The sequence below is a fragment of the Portunus trituberculatus genome, chromosome 20, assembly GCF_017591435.1.
Source record: "Portunus trituberculatus isolate SZX2019 chromosome 20, ASM1759143v1, whole genome shotgun sequence".
NCBI lineage: Eukaryota > Metazoa > Arthropoda > Malacostraca > Decapoda > Portunidae > Portunus > Portunus trituberculatus.
In genome coordinates this window covers 11,969,697-11,985,478 of record NC_059274.1, presented here as the reverse complement: position 1 = coordinate 11,985,478, position 15,782 = coordinate 11,969,697, and the positions used below count along the sequence as shown (strand labels likewise).

The 15,782-nt window shown below is 39.2% G+C and overlaps 1 protein-coding gene across 5 annotated transcripts in view; it reads right to left on the bottom strand.

Moving 5' to 3' along the window:
* Positions 1–15,782, bottom strand: part of LOC123506769 (E3 SUMO-protein ligase ZBED1-like) — a 62,251-nt gene that overhangs the window by 37,769 nt on the left and 8,700 nt on the right. For 2 of the 5 annotated variants that reach the window (XM_045259096.1, XM_045259100.1), the window contains exon 3: positions 8,825–8,920. The gene's annotated coding sequence lies outside the window, so the exon portion shown is untranslated. Of the gene's footprint in view, positions 1–8,824; positions 9,166–12,931; positions 13,561–15,782 lie in introns of those variants that run through there. The other 3 variants (XM_045259097.1, XM_045259099.1, XM_045259098.1) reach the window with 3 other exon arrangements.

The following is a 15,782-nucleotide window of genomic DNA, read 5'->3' as shown; positions in this document are numbered from 1 at the left end:
ACTTATCAATTTCTTCATCATATCTTTGTCCATGTAGTGAAATGCTATTCCAATATTCCTTAGCAAATTATATGTTTCTCTAAATATTCTATCAATATGGCTTACTGGTTGATTGTTTTCTTCCATCGTCACTCCCAAGTTCTTTTCCTTTTTAACTTTCTCCATCTCCCATCTTATAGATTCCCACCAAGGCAATTAGTAGTAACCTTTTATCTCTTCTCTCTCTCTCTCTCTCTCTCTCTCTGTGTGTGTGTGTGTGTGTGTGTGTGTGTGTGTGTGTGTGTGTGTGTGTGTGTGTAATTCACCACGGTCGTCTGCTGGTTACCCAGCCAGTCTTCCCCATTATGGAGCTAGCTCAGAGCTCATAGACCGATCTTCGGGTAGGACTGAAACCACAACACACTCCACACACCGGGAAAGGGAGGCCACAACCCCTCGAGTTACATCCCGTACCTATTTACTGCTAGGTGAACAGGGGCTACACATTAAGAGACTTGCCCATTTACCTCACCGCTTTCCGGGACTCGAACCCGGACCCTCTTGATTGTGAGTCGAGCGTGCTAACCACTACACTACGTGGTGTGTGTATTTACCTAATTGTATTTACCTAATTGTAACATACGGGAAAAGAGCTATGCTCGTGTTGTCCCGTCTCCATATCTATTAATGTCCAGCTTTTTCTTAAAATCATGAATATTCCTTGCGTTGACCACTTCCACGTCTAAACTATTCCATGCTTCCACCCTTCTATGAGGGAAGCTATATTTTTTCACATCTCTCCTATAAGTGGCCATTTTAGTTTTTCCCATGCCCTCTTGACATTCTTTCATTCCACATACACAGATCTTCCCTATCCATTTTTCCATGCCAATCATCACTCTGTATATTGCTATCAGGTCTCCCTTTCTCTTCTGTTTTCCAGGGTCGGAAGTTGCATTCTTTTCAGTCTGTCTTCATAAGTCAAATCTCTTAAGTCAGGCACCATTTTCGTTGCAGCCCTCTGTACTTTCTCTAGTTTCCTTATGTGTTTCTTTAAGTTCGAGCCCACTGTATTGTTGCATATTCAAGCCTCGGTCTTATCATTGCAGTAATTATTTTCTTCATCATTTCTTCATCTAAATATCGAACGCCACTCTTATGTTCCTCAATAAGTTCAATACTTCTCCAATTATTTTGTTTATATGTCTCTCTGGCGATAGGTCATTGGTAATTGTCACCCCAAGGTCTTTTCTTCATGACTGGTTTTATGTCTTCATTTCCTATCTTGTACATACTCCTGATTCTTCTTTCACTCTTGCCAAACTCTATTTTCTTGCATTTTGTCGTGTTGAACTCCATTTGCCATGTACAGCTCCATTTCCATATTCTGTCCAAGTCTTCCTGGAGTAGTTCGCAATCTTTGTCACATCTCACTTTTCGTAACAATTTTGCATCGTCTGCAAATAGGCTCACATAACTGGACACCCCATCCACCATGTCATTTATGTAGACCGCGAACATTACTGGTGCCAACACTGATCCCTGTGGAACTCCACTCTCCACCAATCCCCATTCTGATGTGTGTGTGTGTGTGTGTGTGTGTGTGTGTGTGTGTGTGTGTGTGTGTGTGTGTGTGTGTATTTACCTAATTGTAACATACGGGAAAGAGCTATGCTCGTGTTGTCCCGTCTCCATATCTACTAATGTCCAATTTTTCTTAAAATCATGAATATTCCTTGCGTTGACCACTTCCACATCCAAACTATTCCATGCTTCCACACTTCTATGAGGAAGCTATATTTTTCACATCTCTCCTATAAGTGGCCATTTTAGTTTTTTCCATGCCCTCTCGACATTCTTTCATTCCACATACACAGATCTTCCCTATCCATTTTTTCCATGCCAATCATCACTCTGTATATTGCTATCAGGTCTCCCTCTTTCTTCTGTTTTCCAGGGTCGGAAGTTGCATTCTGTTCAGTCTGTCTTCATAAGTCAAATCTCTTAAGTCAGGCACCATTTTTGTTGCAGCCCTCTGTACTTTCTCTAGTTTCTTATGTGTTTCTTCAAGTTCGAGCCCACTGTATTGTTGCATATTCAAGCCTCGGTCTTATCATTGCAGTAATTATTTTCTTCATCATTTCTTCATCTAAATATACGAACGCCACTCTTATGTTCCTCAATAAGTTCAATACTTCTCCAATTATTTTGTTTATATGTCTCTCTGGCGATAGGTCATTGGTAATTGTCACCCCAAGGTCTTTTTCTTCATGACTGGTTTTATGTCTTCATTTCCTATCTTGTACATACTCCTGATTCTTCTTTCACTCTTGCCAAACTCTAATTTCTTGCATTTTGTCGTGTTGAACTCCATTTGCCATGTACAGCTCCATTTCCATATTCTGTCCAAGTCTTCCTGGAGTAGTTCGCAATCTTTGTCACATCTCACTTTTCTTAACAATTTTGCATCGTCTGCAAATAGGCTCACATAACTGGACACCCCATCCACCATGTCATTTATGTAGACGCAAACATTACTGGTGCCAACACTGATCCCTGTGGAACTCCACTCTCCACCAAGCCCCATTCTGATGGTCTGTCCTTAATTATTGTTCTCATTTCTCTTCCTACCAAAAGTCTTCCATCCATTTTAGTAAACTGCCATGCACTCCTCCTACCATTTCAAGTTTCCAGATCAGTCTCCGGTGTGGTACCTTATCAAAGGCCTTTTTTAAATCCAGATATATTCCATCAGCCCAACCATCTCTTTCCTGTATTACATCTATCACCCTCGAATAGTAACATATCAGGTTTGTCATGCATGAACGCCCTCTTCTAAAACCAAATTGACACTCACAAAGTATGTCATTTTCTCCAAGAAGTCTGTCCATCTATTCTTCACCACCCTCTCACACATCTTAGCTACCACACTTGTAAGTGACACTGGTCTATAGTTCAATGGGTCTCTCTTGTTACCTGATTTATAAATTGGGACAATGTTAGCTCTTTTCCAGTCTTGGGGCACTACACCTTCCCTTAATGAGGCATCAATTACTTCACAAACTTTTTCTGCCAGTTGCTCCCTGCATTCTCTTAAAATCCATCCTGATACCCCATCAGGTCCCACAGCTTTTCTCACTTCTAAACTCCCCATCATATTCTTGATCTCCTCCACAGTTACTTGAAACTCCTTCATAATCCCTTTCTGTTCCATTACCAGTGGTTTGTCAAAAGCAGTCTCCTTTGTGAATACCTTCCGAAAGCATCCATTCATAGCCTCTGCCATTTCCTGGGATCCTCACTGCAGACTCCATTTACTTCTAAACTTTCAATACTTTTTCTATTTTTGATGTTGTTGTTCACATGTCTGTAAAAAGCCTTGGTTGGTCTTTACATTTATCAATTATATCCTTTTCTTGTTTCTTTCTCTCTTCTCTTCTAATCAACACATATTCATTTCTTGCTCTTTTGTAACTTTCCCACTGCTTAATCCGTCTTTTCCTTCTCCACCTCTTCCATGCATCCTCTTTTCTTGTTCTAGCCTTTTCACATCTATCATTAAACCAGTCCTGCTTTCCAACTTCTCTATGTTGTCTTATTGGTACAAATTTTTCTCACCTTCTTTGTATATTTTATAAATTCCTTCCACTTTTCATTTGCTCCCTTAGCACTCTTGAATTTCATCCAATTTGTCTCTTGAAAAAATTTCTTTAGGTTTCCAAAATCTGTCTTGGCATAATTCCATCTTCCCACTTTATATTCTTCATTTCTTCTAAATTTCTCTTCATCCATCACCTTGAACTCCAAAACTGCATGATCACTCTTTGCTAAAGGACACTCCACCCTCATCTCCTCAATGATCATTGGCTCTGTACTAAAGACCAAGTCCAGTCTTGATGATGCTCCCTCTCCGCCAAACCTAGTATCTTCTTTGACCCACTGAGTTAACACATTTTCCATTACCAGCATCAATAGTGTATTTCCCATGCTGTCTCTGATCCTTCCATTGACCAGTCCTCCCAACACACCTCTTTACAATTAAAATCTCCCATCATTATAGCTCTTTCACAGCCACCCAACATTCCTTCCAGACATGTGCCTGTATCTCTTATCATTTCTTCATATTCCTGTACTGATCATGCATTTGTCTTAGGTGGTACATACACCACTAAGTAGTGCCTCTTTTTTCCTTCATTAGTTTCTACTCTGATCTTTAGCACTTCTGCCTTTCCCATACCTTCTTTCACTTGATCCACTTTTATATCTTTTTAACCAGCAACATCACTCCTCCTCCCATCTTACCTACTCTATTTTTTTTCCAAACATTATATTTCCCTCCTCCAACCATCATCAGGTCTTCTCCCTCTCCCAGTTTTGTTTCAGTAAGACCCACAATATCTGGGTTCTTATCCCTCAAGTAATTGTTGAGTTCTAAAATCCCCGATATCACTCCATGTGAGAGAGAGAGAGAGAGAGAGAGAGAGAGAGAGAGAGAGAGAGAGAGAGAGAGAGAGAGAGAGAGAGAGAGAGAGAGAGAGAGAGAGAGAGAGAGAGAGAGAGAGAGAGAGACTCTCCTGGACTTGCAAGGGCAGTGACTGACAACTACCCTAATTGGACTTTTTTTATTTTATGTTTCCCTTGACCAGCCTTCCCCTCTTACAGAGAAAAAATATACTTTGATGTCATTATTGGTGCCGACGGACTCATTAAACACACTCTAGTTTGAATGTGATCACATGGAGCTGTGGAGCCACGTTTGTGAAATATATATATAGTTTGTGGGCAAAATGACTTCATAATGTGGAGGAAATGACTCCATATTGTGGGGAAAATGGCACTGTCTTAAGATAGACAAGATGTCCCTCCGACTCTCCTCATAGAAAGAAAATGGATAATAAATGGAGAAAATAGAAATAAAGCAGAACAAAAAGGAATAACAAAGGAATAACAAGAGAGAAAGAAAGAAAAATGGATAATGAATAGAGAGAAAGGAAAAAATGGGAATGAAAATATGATAATGAATAAGGAAATAGGAGAAAATAATAATAAAACAGTGGATAAACATAAAAATGGATAATGAAGAAGGGTAGATGATAAAGAATAAGGAAATAGGAAATATTAATATGGATGGTAACGAAAACGGGAACAGATAATCCTTTCTCTTGTCCGTTATCCATTTTTCTTTCGATCCACTGTTTTAGCATCATTTCCTATTTCCTTATTCATTATCATATTTTCATTCATATTTTCTCCTATCCCTCTAATTGTTATCTATATTTATTTCTATCTCTGGTTTTATTTCATTGTTATTCCTTTCTATCCTGTTTCATTTCCATTTCTTTCATTTATTATCCATTTTTCTTTCTTTCTCCTGTTTCAATCCCACTTCCTCCATTTATTATCTCTCTTCTCTCTCTCCCTTGTTGACCAATAGCGTGGCTTCATATATGTGACATCAAATCAGCTGGGTGGAGCTGCAAAGGGAGAGCTGGGACACAAGGAGAGCGGGTGGGATGTGTGTATTAGGACATTGCCCAAAAAATAATAATGCTAAAATAAAATATCAATGAAAAGTTACTGGTTACTGGGATATTGAAAGCAAAATTACCAGTAAAGTGGTATATCAAAATTTTTCTTATGTTGGTAACACCGGTAATACTGAAGCTAAAACACTGGTATTTCGGTATACCTAATTCCGGTGCATATCTCTACTATTTCTCTTTATAGCTGAGCAATGTGGGACTCTCCTGCAGCTCACAAATGACTTAACTCTTACATCACAGCATCAGAGATTAACAAACATTCTTACAGTCTGTGCTTTGAAGTAGTTTTAGAAAACACACACTCTCTCTCTCTCTCTCTCTCGAGCTTGATGATATTCAATAATTTATCATATTTCCCCATGAATCATCAGCTGATTTTCCTCTATTTGATGAACTAAAACCATATACAATGGCTACTCAATACTCGAACATCTAAATAGTTGAACTTTTCAATGGTTGAACACAAAAGTTTGACTTAATACTGAAAAAAATACCTGTTAGTCAGACGTCTGTCCATGTAGCTGTAAGTAAAGTGTCTCTCCCTTCCCGCCACCCCACGTGACCCAGTTGATCCTCCACAGTCGTAAGAATAACATTGTCCTGTGCTCTCTCTCTCGAGTTTTTTTTCTATTTAGGAGCTTACAATAGCACCAAAGGGGCTTGTTAGTGGTGAGAATAAGCCTAAAAGAAAGAATGTAGTGACGACCATTGGATGGAAAAAGGAGATTACTGATAAATACGAGAAAGGAAGAAGAATAACTGATCTTGCAGCTGAGTACTGTACGGCTAAATCTACAGTAGCCACAATACTGAAGAAGAAGAAGAAGAAGGTCATTAAGGGAGCAGATGTGGTGAGCTGTGTGAAGGAGCAATTTAAGCAACCTGCGGCAGTGGAAGAAATGGAAAAGTTTTGATTGTGTGGATAATTGTAAGGCAGATGGCTGGTGATTCTTTGTCAGAGGACATAATTTGTGTTAAGGCTAGGCTGCTGCATCGTGATCTCATTTTCGATACTACCTCTGACTCCAGTGAAAATTTTTTCCCCACCTTTCTCTCCTTCTCTTCTGCATTATCCATCATAAGCCTTCACTTATGGTACATAAAAATTAATATCATAAGAATATCTACACTGAAATGATTTCTAAACTTAGGTTTGGCAATGGTTGGAACAAATTATCTGATTTATAGGTATCAATAATCAAACTTTTTAATACAGGCATTTGGAATTAAATAAGTTTCAGTATTGAGTCTTCACTGTATTGAGAGGTGAGACTCATTCAGTCCCCTTAATACTGAAAGTCATGTAAATATTCCCTTACATAAGCCAAGACAGCACACTGCATCTTGTATTATCGTACTAATAGTAGAATATGTAAAAAGAAGGTTTTTCTCAATCTTCTCTGCCTCCTTTAGTCAACCTGTCAGATTTTCCTATTATCATTACCATTATCTATTATTTTTTTCTGCAATATGAAGCCTGATGATGTTTGTAATGTCCTGTCATTATTTTCTGTATTCTTTTTCCCTGCACAAGACTTTTTTCTTCCTCTCACCCCATACTCTGTCCAACCATCTAATGCAAGATTCAACCAGTACTCTCAATCACTCATACCTTCTTGGGTAAACTCTGAAACTCACTACCTGCATCTATATTTCCATCTTCCTATGACCTGAACTCAGAGAGGATTCAAGACATTTATCCCTTTCTTGGCAAACTCTCTTGACACTTTTTGGGGACTGACATCTAAGAAGGTCCTTTTGTTTGGTTGTTTCTATTGCCCATGGTCAGTTCTTCCTATCTTATATTAAAAAAAGTGTAAGGCAGAAAGCAAGAACATCTTTTGAGTGACAAAGAATACAAAGAAAAATAAAACTGACAGACCCATTCATCCTGACTTGGCTGTTCACTGGAACTATAGGAGGGGACTGTCACTTCTACAGGGATGGAAGACGTACATGAAAGCCGACGTAAAATTTATAAAGGAAAGACACTTAAAGGTGAGCCAAATACTGATCTATTCAATACCTCATAACATCTACAACTGCCTGAGTGGAATTCTCTACTCTATCTATCTCCTGCCTTTTTTATTCTTTCACACACTCTAACAGGGTCAGCACCGCCGGAGTGCAATGGTGGGCCTCGCCCTGGGAGAACCGCCTTCATGATCTTTGAACATTATTTCTATGGGTTACACTTACATGTAGGCAGCTTCACCATTTTTCCCATAAATGATGTTTGTCTTATCTCATTCATACATTCTGTTCCATAAAAGATATCATAGTCATATGAACTTAATAAATCCATTTTATTGAAAATTCTGAAAAATTAAATAAATATCCATCTATTCCTCTAATGGATGAAATATTGTAAGTATCCTCCACATTGCTAGCCACAACAGAAAATCTTCCTCTTCCTACTCTCCAAATGCTTCCCTTTTTTCAAACATTTTCCTCTACTTTATATTTCAATCTCTGAAGTGCCTTTTGCCCTTTATTAGAACTAGAACCATCAATAACTACTCCCATAATCTTTCTTTATAAACCTTTCACTCTTCCCCATCTCAACAAGGCTAAACAATCTCAGTGTGTTCCTTTTCAAATCCTCATACTACAATAATTCGCACTTGCATTGATTTCATGTTCTCCACTTTGTCATCCCCCACATGCCCCTTTCAGAGGACTCATTCTTACTCTACTTTCATGCGACATTTCACTTTCACACCTCTGATTCAGATGTCAGTGATGGCAGAATACCATTACTCAAACCTTTCTAAAGACTCAAAGACACATTTCTCCCTTCCATACTCCTTGGAATTGAGTCTTTCTTAGCACTCTCCCATACTCACTCTACAAGACATCTTAGTCATACACTTCTACTTTCTTCTCCAGAAAATTGCCTTTTCTAAAAATTCATTTATCTTCCTGTTACCTATAGGAACTACATCTTTTCTCTTCATTTACACTCCTCTCCTTCCCTGTTTCTTTCCATTTCCTTTAAAACAACTTGTTCTGAATGAGTTTTCAGTTGTTTTCCTTTGACCCTCATTGACTTTTACTTTCTCTTACTGACTTTTCCATTTTCTTATCCAAGATTTATAGAGTTCTTGATCCTTTTCCTCTCTGATTTTATTTTGCATCATTACCTTGTTATAAATGGAATGTTCACAAACTGTGATTTGCCTATATATATCTTATCACATGGTAAGTGCTAACAGTGAGTGTTACGTGCTGATCTCAAAACAAGGTCACATGCCTTTTGGAATGAAGGGAAACAAATATGATTATCAAGAGATTGTACTCACTTTCTCTTTGTTTTTTGCCTCGGATTGGGAGAGGGCAATGGCCAACTGCAGCTCTTTCTCCTCCTGTAGCTCCTCCTTACTCTTCTTTCCTGGTGTCTGGAGAAGTAAGTGTCAATCATAATTCAGGAAATGGAAAGATTCTCAATAATCCTTTAGTTTCAATACTAAATCTTACTAATTTCCCATTCAATTCCTAACAGGGACAACCTGTCATGACACCCATTCTTCATATCTGATCCTGAAATTTTTACCTTAGCAGAAAATTTGTCATGTGTGCAGAGGTCTCTGTCTTTAGCTTTCAGACAGTGCTACTTCTTTTTATATAAGAAAGGAATTATGACCAAGGGCAAGAAAACAATAAAAAAAAAAAAGTCCACCTAGATGTCAGTACCCAAGCAGGGCTTAAAGTTAAATTTCTTGAAACCTCCCTCTTAAATGAGTTCAGGTCAAAGGAAGATGGAAATACAGAAACTGGTAGGAAATTCCAGAGTTTATCAGAGAAAGGAATGAATGAATGAGATTAATAGCTGTTCACTGCATTGACAAGGCAAATAAAGGGATCCAAATTTGAGACCCTAGAAGATATCATGCAGAATTTAATGAAGCACATGACAGCCACTTTAATAATTCTTTATCATGGAGTAGGCAGTAGTCACCTGCCGCCCGGTGGAATACTCCAGGAGAGGTACTTACGGGGATGTAGGCAGTGCTGCAGACTGAGTGATTCCCCGTGTCCTCTCTTCCCGGTTCCCTTTGTGGTCTCATTTATACAATTGAGCAGCTGCAGCCTGCCCTCTAAAGACAACTTCTACTACTTCCTACACTACACTACAACACCTTACACTTTTACACTCTCTTCAAATCAAAATTTAATAATGGCTTCACCACGCCCTGCCTCGGAGTCCCCCTCTGGGGAGGGGACCATAAATGTCCCCAGGTCGGACTGCCCCTCTGCTGTCGACCTTGGGTGTCTTGACACTTCATCTAATACTTTCACTATCAATTTCTGCAACATTCGTGGCCTTCGTTCTAATTTTCAATCTGTGGAACACCACCTCTCCTCTACTAAACCTCATCTTCTCTTCCTAACGAAACACAGTTGTCTGTGACTACTGACAGCAGCCCTTTTCTGTTCCTCCTACTTGCTCTATCCTCATTTTCAATCCAAAGCTGGATGTTGCGCATACGTGCGTAACGACACCACTTGCTCTCGTGCCCACAATCTTGAATCTTCAGAATTTTCTACCATCTGGCTAAGACTTCAATGTCACTCTCTAACTAAATTCATCTGTGCTGTATACCTCTCACCTAATTCCTCTGACTATGTAAAATTCTTTGACTATTTGACTTCCAAGGTGGAGCACATCTTATCTCACTTTCCTTTTGCTGAGATCTCCATTTTAGGGATTTCAATGTTCACCACCAGCTTTGGCTTTCATCTTCTTTCACTGACCAACCTGGTGAACAAACCTTCAACTTTGCTATCCTTCATGACCTAGAGCAGCTAGTGCAGTTCCCTACCCGTATTCCTGACCGCCTTGGAGACACGCCCAACATTCTTGATCTTTTCCTAACCTCCAACCCTTCTGCTTACTCTGTTAAACTTTCCTCTCCGTTGGGCTCCTCCGACCACAATCTAATTTCCGTTACCTGTTCTATCACTCCAGTGCAGCCTCAGGACCCGCCTAAGCGGAGGTGCTTCTGGCATTTTAACTCTGCTAAGTGGGAGGAACTAAGGCAGTACTATTCTGATTTCCTTGGGATGATTATTGTTTTCATGTCAGAGATCCTTCTCTTTGTGCCGAGCGCATAACAGAGGTGATTATCTCTGGCATGGAGCTATACATTCCTCATACTTTCTCTAACCCTAAAGCTAAAAAGCCTTGGTTTAACTCTGCTTGTTCTCGTGCTGTCAATGATAGAGGCGGCTCACAAACGGTTCCGTAGCCATCCAACTGCTGAAACTCATGCCCTATATATTTCTGCCCGTAATCATGCCAAATCTATTCTCCAACTTACTAAAACTCTTTCATCAATAGAAAATGTCAAAGTCTTTCCAATTCTAACTCCTCTCGAGATTTCTGGCATCTAGCCAATAATATCTCTAACAACTTTACTTCTTCGTCTTTCCCTCCTTTACTTCATCCAGATGGCTCTACAGCTGTCTCTTCTTTTTCTAAAGCTGAACTCTTCGCTCAAACCTTTGCTACCAACTCAACTTTGGATGATTCTGGGCATATTCCTCCTACTCCTCCACCCTCTGACTACTTCATCCCTAAAATTAAAATTCTTTATAAAGACGTTTTCCTGGCCCTCTCTGGCCTTGATTCTCGGAAGGCTTACGGTCCGGATGGAGTCCCTCCTGTTGTTCTCAAAAACTGTGCTTCCGAACTCGCTCACTGCCTGGTCAAACTCTTTCATCTGTGTCTCTCTACTTCTATTTATCCTTCTTGCTGGAAGTTTGCTCACATTCAACCTGTCCCTAAAAAAGGTGACCACTCCAATCCTTCTAACTACCGCCCTATAGCTTTGATTTCCTGCCTTTCTAAAGCCTTTGAGTCTATCCTTAATAGGAAGATAATGAGGCATCTATCAGCTCACAACCTTCTCTCTGATTGCCAGTATGGTTTCCGTAAAGGCAGATCTACTGGTGATCTTCTTACTTTCCTAACTGAATCTTGGTCATCCTCTTTTAGGGACTTCGGTGAAACCTTTGCTGTCGGCCTTGACATATCGAAAGCCTTCGATAGAGTCTGGCACAAATCTTTAATTTCTAAACTACCCTCCTACGGATTCTATCCTTCTCTCTGTACCTTCATCTCCAGTTTCCTTTCCGATCGTTCTATTGCTGCTGTAGTAGACGGTCACTGTTCTTCCCTAAAACTATCAACAGTGGTGTTCCACAGGGTTCTGTCCTATCACCCACTCTCTTTCTATTATTCATCAATGATCTCCTAAATCTGACTCAATGCCCTATCCACTCCTATGCTGATGATACCACCTTGCATTATTCAACAGCGTTCAACAGACGCCCAACCCAACAACAATTAAATGACTCAAGGCGAGATGCTATAGGACGCCTAACTTCTGATCTTTCACTTGTTTCTGATTGGGGCAGAGAAAACCTGGTTTTGTTCAATGCCTCAAAACTCAATTTCTACAACTATCTACTCGACATAACCTTCCAGACAACTATCCTCTCTTCTTCAATAACACTCAACTTCCCTCTCCTCTACATTAAACACACTCGGTCTATCCTTCACTAAAAATCTAAACTGGAAATTTCACATCTCTACTCTTGCTAAATCAGCTTCCAAGAAGTTAGGTGTCCTGTGGCGTCTTCGTCCATTTTCTCTCCCTCCCAGCTGCTTGCTCTGTACAGGGCCTTATCCGCCCGTGTATGGAGTATGGCTCTCATGTCTGGGGGATCCACACACAGCTTTACTAAACAAGGTGGAATCTAAAGCTTTTCGTCTTATCAACTCTTCTCCTCTAACTGACTGTCTTGATTCTTTAAGTCACCGCCGCAATGTTGCATCTTTATCTGTCTTCTACCGCTGTTTTCATGCTGTCTGCTCTTCTGAACTTGCTAACTGCATGCCTTCCCCCTCCTGCGGCCTCGCTGCACAAGACTCTCTACTTCTTCTCATCCCTATTCTGTCCATCTTCCTAATGCAAGAGTTAACCAGTATCTTCACTCCTTCATTCCCTACACTGGTAAACTCTGGAACTCTCTACCTGTGTCTGTATTTCCACCTGCCTATGACTTAAACTCTTTCAAAAGAGGAGTGTCAAGACACCTCTTACGTTAACTGGACCCTCCTTTTAGATTTTTTGTTTTTCTTTCTCCTACTTTCCTCTTAACAGGGCCTGGCAACCAGCGGATTTTTTTTTTCCAACACTGTTTTCCCTTGGCCAGTGCCCTTGTAATGTAAAAAAAAAAAAAAAAAAAAAAAAAAGATAAATAGATAGATAAATATTTTATGAGCCCAAATCCTGTTAAATACATAAGAACATTAAATGATCCAATTATGTGTGTGAATTGAATTAGATAAAACTACTTGTCAGTGTCCAAAAAAAAAAATAAATAAATAAAAAGTCACTTACAGATAAAAACAGGACATTCAACTTCTTTTCCAAATACAGTGGTGCCTTGAGATATGAGGTGCCTGAAATACACATTTTTTGAGATACAAGCTATGATTTGGTCATTTTTTTATTTTGAGATACAAGTCACATTTGGGGATGTTGGTGCAGTAGTCAGCAGCTCAGCACATCAGTCCAGCCTCAGCTGAGCTAGTATCTATATATTTCCTGTGCATCTCATGCATTGTGATTATTCTTTCATCATATTCACACTATTAACTGACTTTTTTTTTCTTTTTCTTTTTTTCTTTTTTATCTAAAGGAAGTGCAGTTTTAATTTATGTTGAATATTTATGTGTGAATGGTGCCTACATACATCCTCTTCTCCCTCCCTCCTCCTCCACCATTTACCACCATTAGCCAAAAACATGTGTCCAAGGCAAAAACACTAAGTAAACTTTTGCTGTTATTTCATATATTTTCATGCATAAAGTATGCATGTGTATGTAACTGAAAAGGCAAAACAAATTTGTCCTATTTTCGCCTAGCTCCTGCACTAACGCTTATCACAGAAGGGGGAAAAATGTAAACAAACCTCTACGACTAAAGCAACTAAGGTAGTTCTCTCTCTCTCTCTCTCTCTCTCTCTCTCTCTCTCTCTCTCTCTCTCTCCTACTTAAAACTTCATTATTCAATGAATAATGTTTACAGGATTATTAAAGCAGCCAGTCTTCTGTGGGTGGCTACATTTGTACACTCCAGCTAATCGACAGCCATAAGTAATGGCTGGAAATGCACTAATGTTCCATGTAATGCATCCCCTGAGATAAATACATGTTATAGGAGTAGTTTATTTATTTATAATTATCTTTTGTTATGTTTTATTATGGAGGCTTGAATGGGTTAATAGCATTTCAATGCATTTCAATGGGAAAAACTGTTTTGAGATACAAGTATAATATACATGGTATATTATACTTGTATATATATATATATATATATATATATATATATATATATATATATATATATATATATATATATATATATATATATATATATATGGTATAAAAAAAAAAAAAAGTTTTTTGAGATGTGAGCTCTGTCACAGAATGAATTCCACTTATATCTCAAGGTACTACTGTACAACGCCAACTTGAAAACCAAAGTAAAAAAACAAATACAAAGATCACAGTTAAAACTACTGTAAATGCAAAACAGAAATGTATGAAATGTAAACCAAAGAACAAAAAAGTCAGATAAAACAATTCACATTATAAAGTGCTCTAAAACAGTGGAGACTCAATACTCAAACTTTATACGTTCCAAATGACCATTCGAGTATTAAAAAGTTTGATTATTGATACCTATAAATCAGGTAATTCGTTCCAGCCATTGCCAAACCCAAGTTTAGGAAAAAAGCAGCAGTTTAATTTTGCAGTTGCCACTAGCATTGGTGCACAGAAACAGGATTAGCCTGTTTTTCATGGGCTTGTGTCCTGGCAAACACTTCTCTTCGTTTGTTATATAGATCATGTTTGTTTTTTGTTTTTTTAAAAAGGCCAGTTTCATCATAATTAACCCCTAAAACTTGCGGATGCTGTGATTTCTAGCTTGTGCTAACTCAGGAGGTTTGGCGAGACACACACAAAATAGCCTGTATTCATATACTGATTACACTTGGAAATTCAATAAACGAGTGAGAACAAATGGTGTTCTGCCCACAAGCAACTCTTCCTCTTTGCAACGCAAAAAAACAGAAGTCTCTAGATGCTATGGTTACCAAAATATCACAGGTTGAATGAGGTAGTATCTTCGGTGTACATGGCCTTGATCGGGTCCAGCGACCTTGGCTAGATCAAGAGAAAACGGGCCCCTTGTTTCCCTCCCCCCTTCCCCCTCTCTCTCTCTCTCTCTCTCTCTCTCTCTCTCTCTCTCTCTCTCTCTCAATCAATCACAATGTTTGCAAAGTGATCTAATTTGTATATTTTTGCAAAAACATATATAAAATACATACAATAGGAGTTGCTGGTGGTGGTGGTCGAATGTCCCCCTCAGTAGTTGAACCTCTTATATCCATATCATAGCCCAGAACATCACTATCTTCGCTCTCTATTATTGTAGAATCTGTTAATTCCAAAGCCCTTCTGATACCACTCTCACTCAAAAGTTGTCTCCCTGCAACATGGCGAGAGACTCCAGGTGTAGAAGTAAGGCGTGGGAGAGGTGGCGGAATCGGACACAGTGACGTATAGCATATGTTCACTCCTGACTTGGGGGCTTGCCGTGCCTCACAACAGAATGAATTCCAGTTCTTTTCTTGAAATTCTAAAACCACCCTTTGCTTGCTTTAAAATCATCATTGAAGTCAGATGTAGTATCAGAAATAAGATCACGATCCAGCAGCCTGGCCTTCGCACCAAACATGGCCTCTGACAAAGAATCACCAGCCATCTGCCTTTGGTTTATCCGATCAACAATTTTTCCATTTCTTCCACTGCCGCAGGTCGCTTAAATTGACTTTTCACACCAATCACCACATCAGCTCTTTTAATGATCTCTGTTTTCTTCAGTATTGTGGCTACTGTAGATTTAGCCATACGGTACTCAGCTGCAAGATCAGTTATTCTTTCTTCTTTCTCGTATTTATCAATAACCTCCTTTTTCCTTCCAATGGTTGTACTTCATTTTTTCTTGTAGGCTATTTCTTACCACTAGCAAGCCTCTTCGGTGCCATTGTAAGCTTCTAAATGAAAAAAAAAAAAAAAACTGCGGAGAGAAAGCGCAGGACAATGTTATTCTTACGACAGCAAAGGATAAACTGGCTGTGGTGGCCCGGTGGGGCACGAGGGGGCGGAAGGAGAGACCCTTT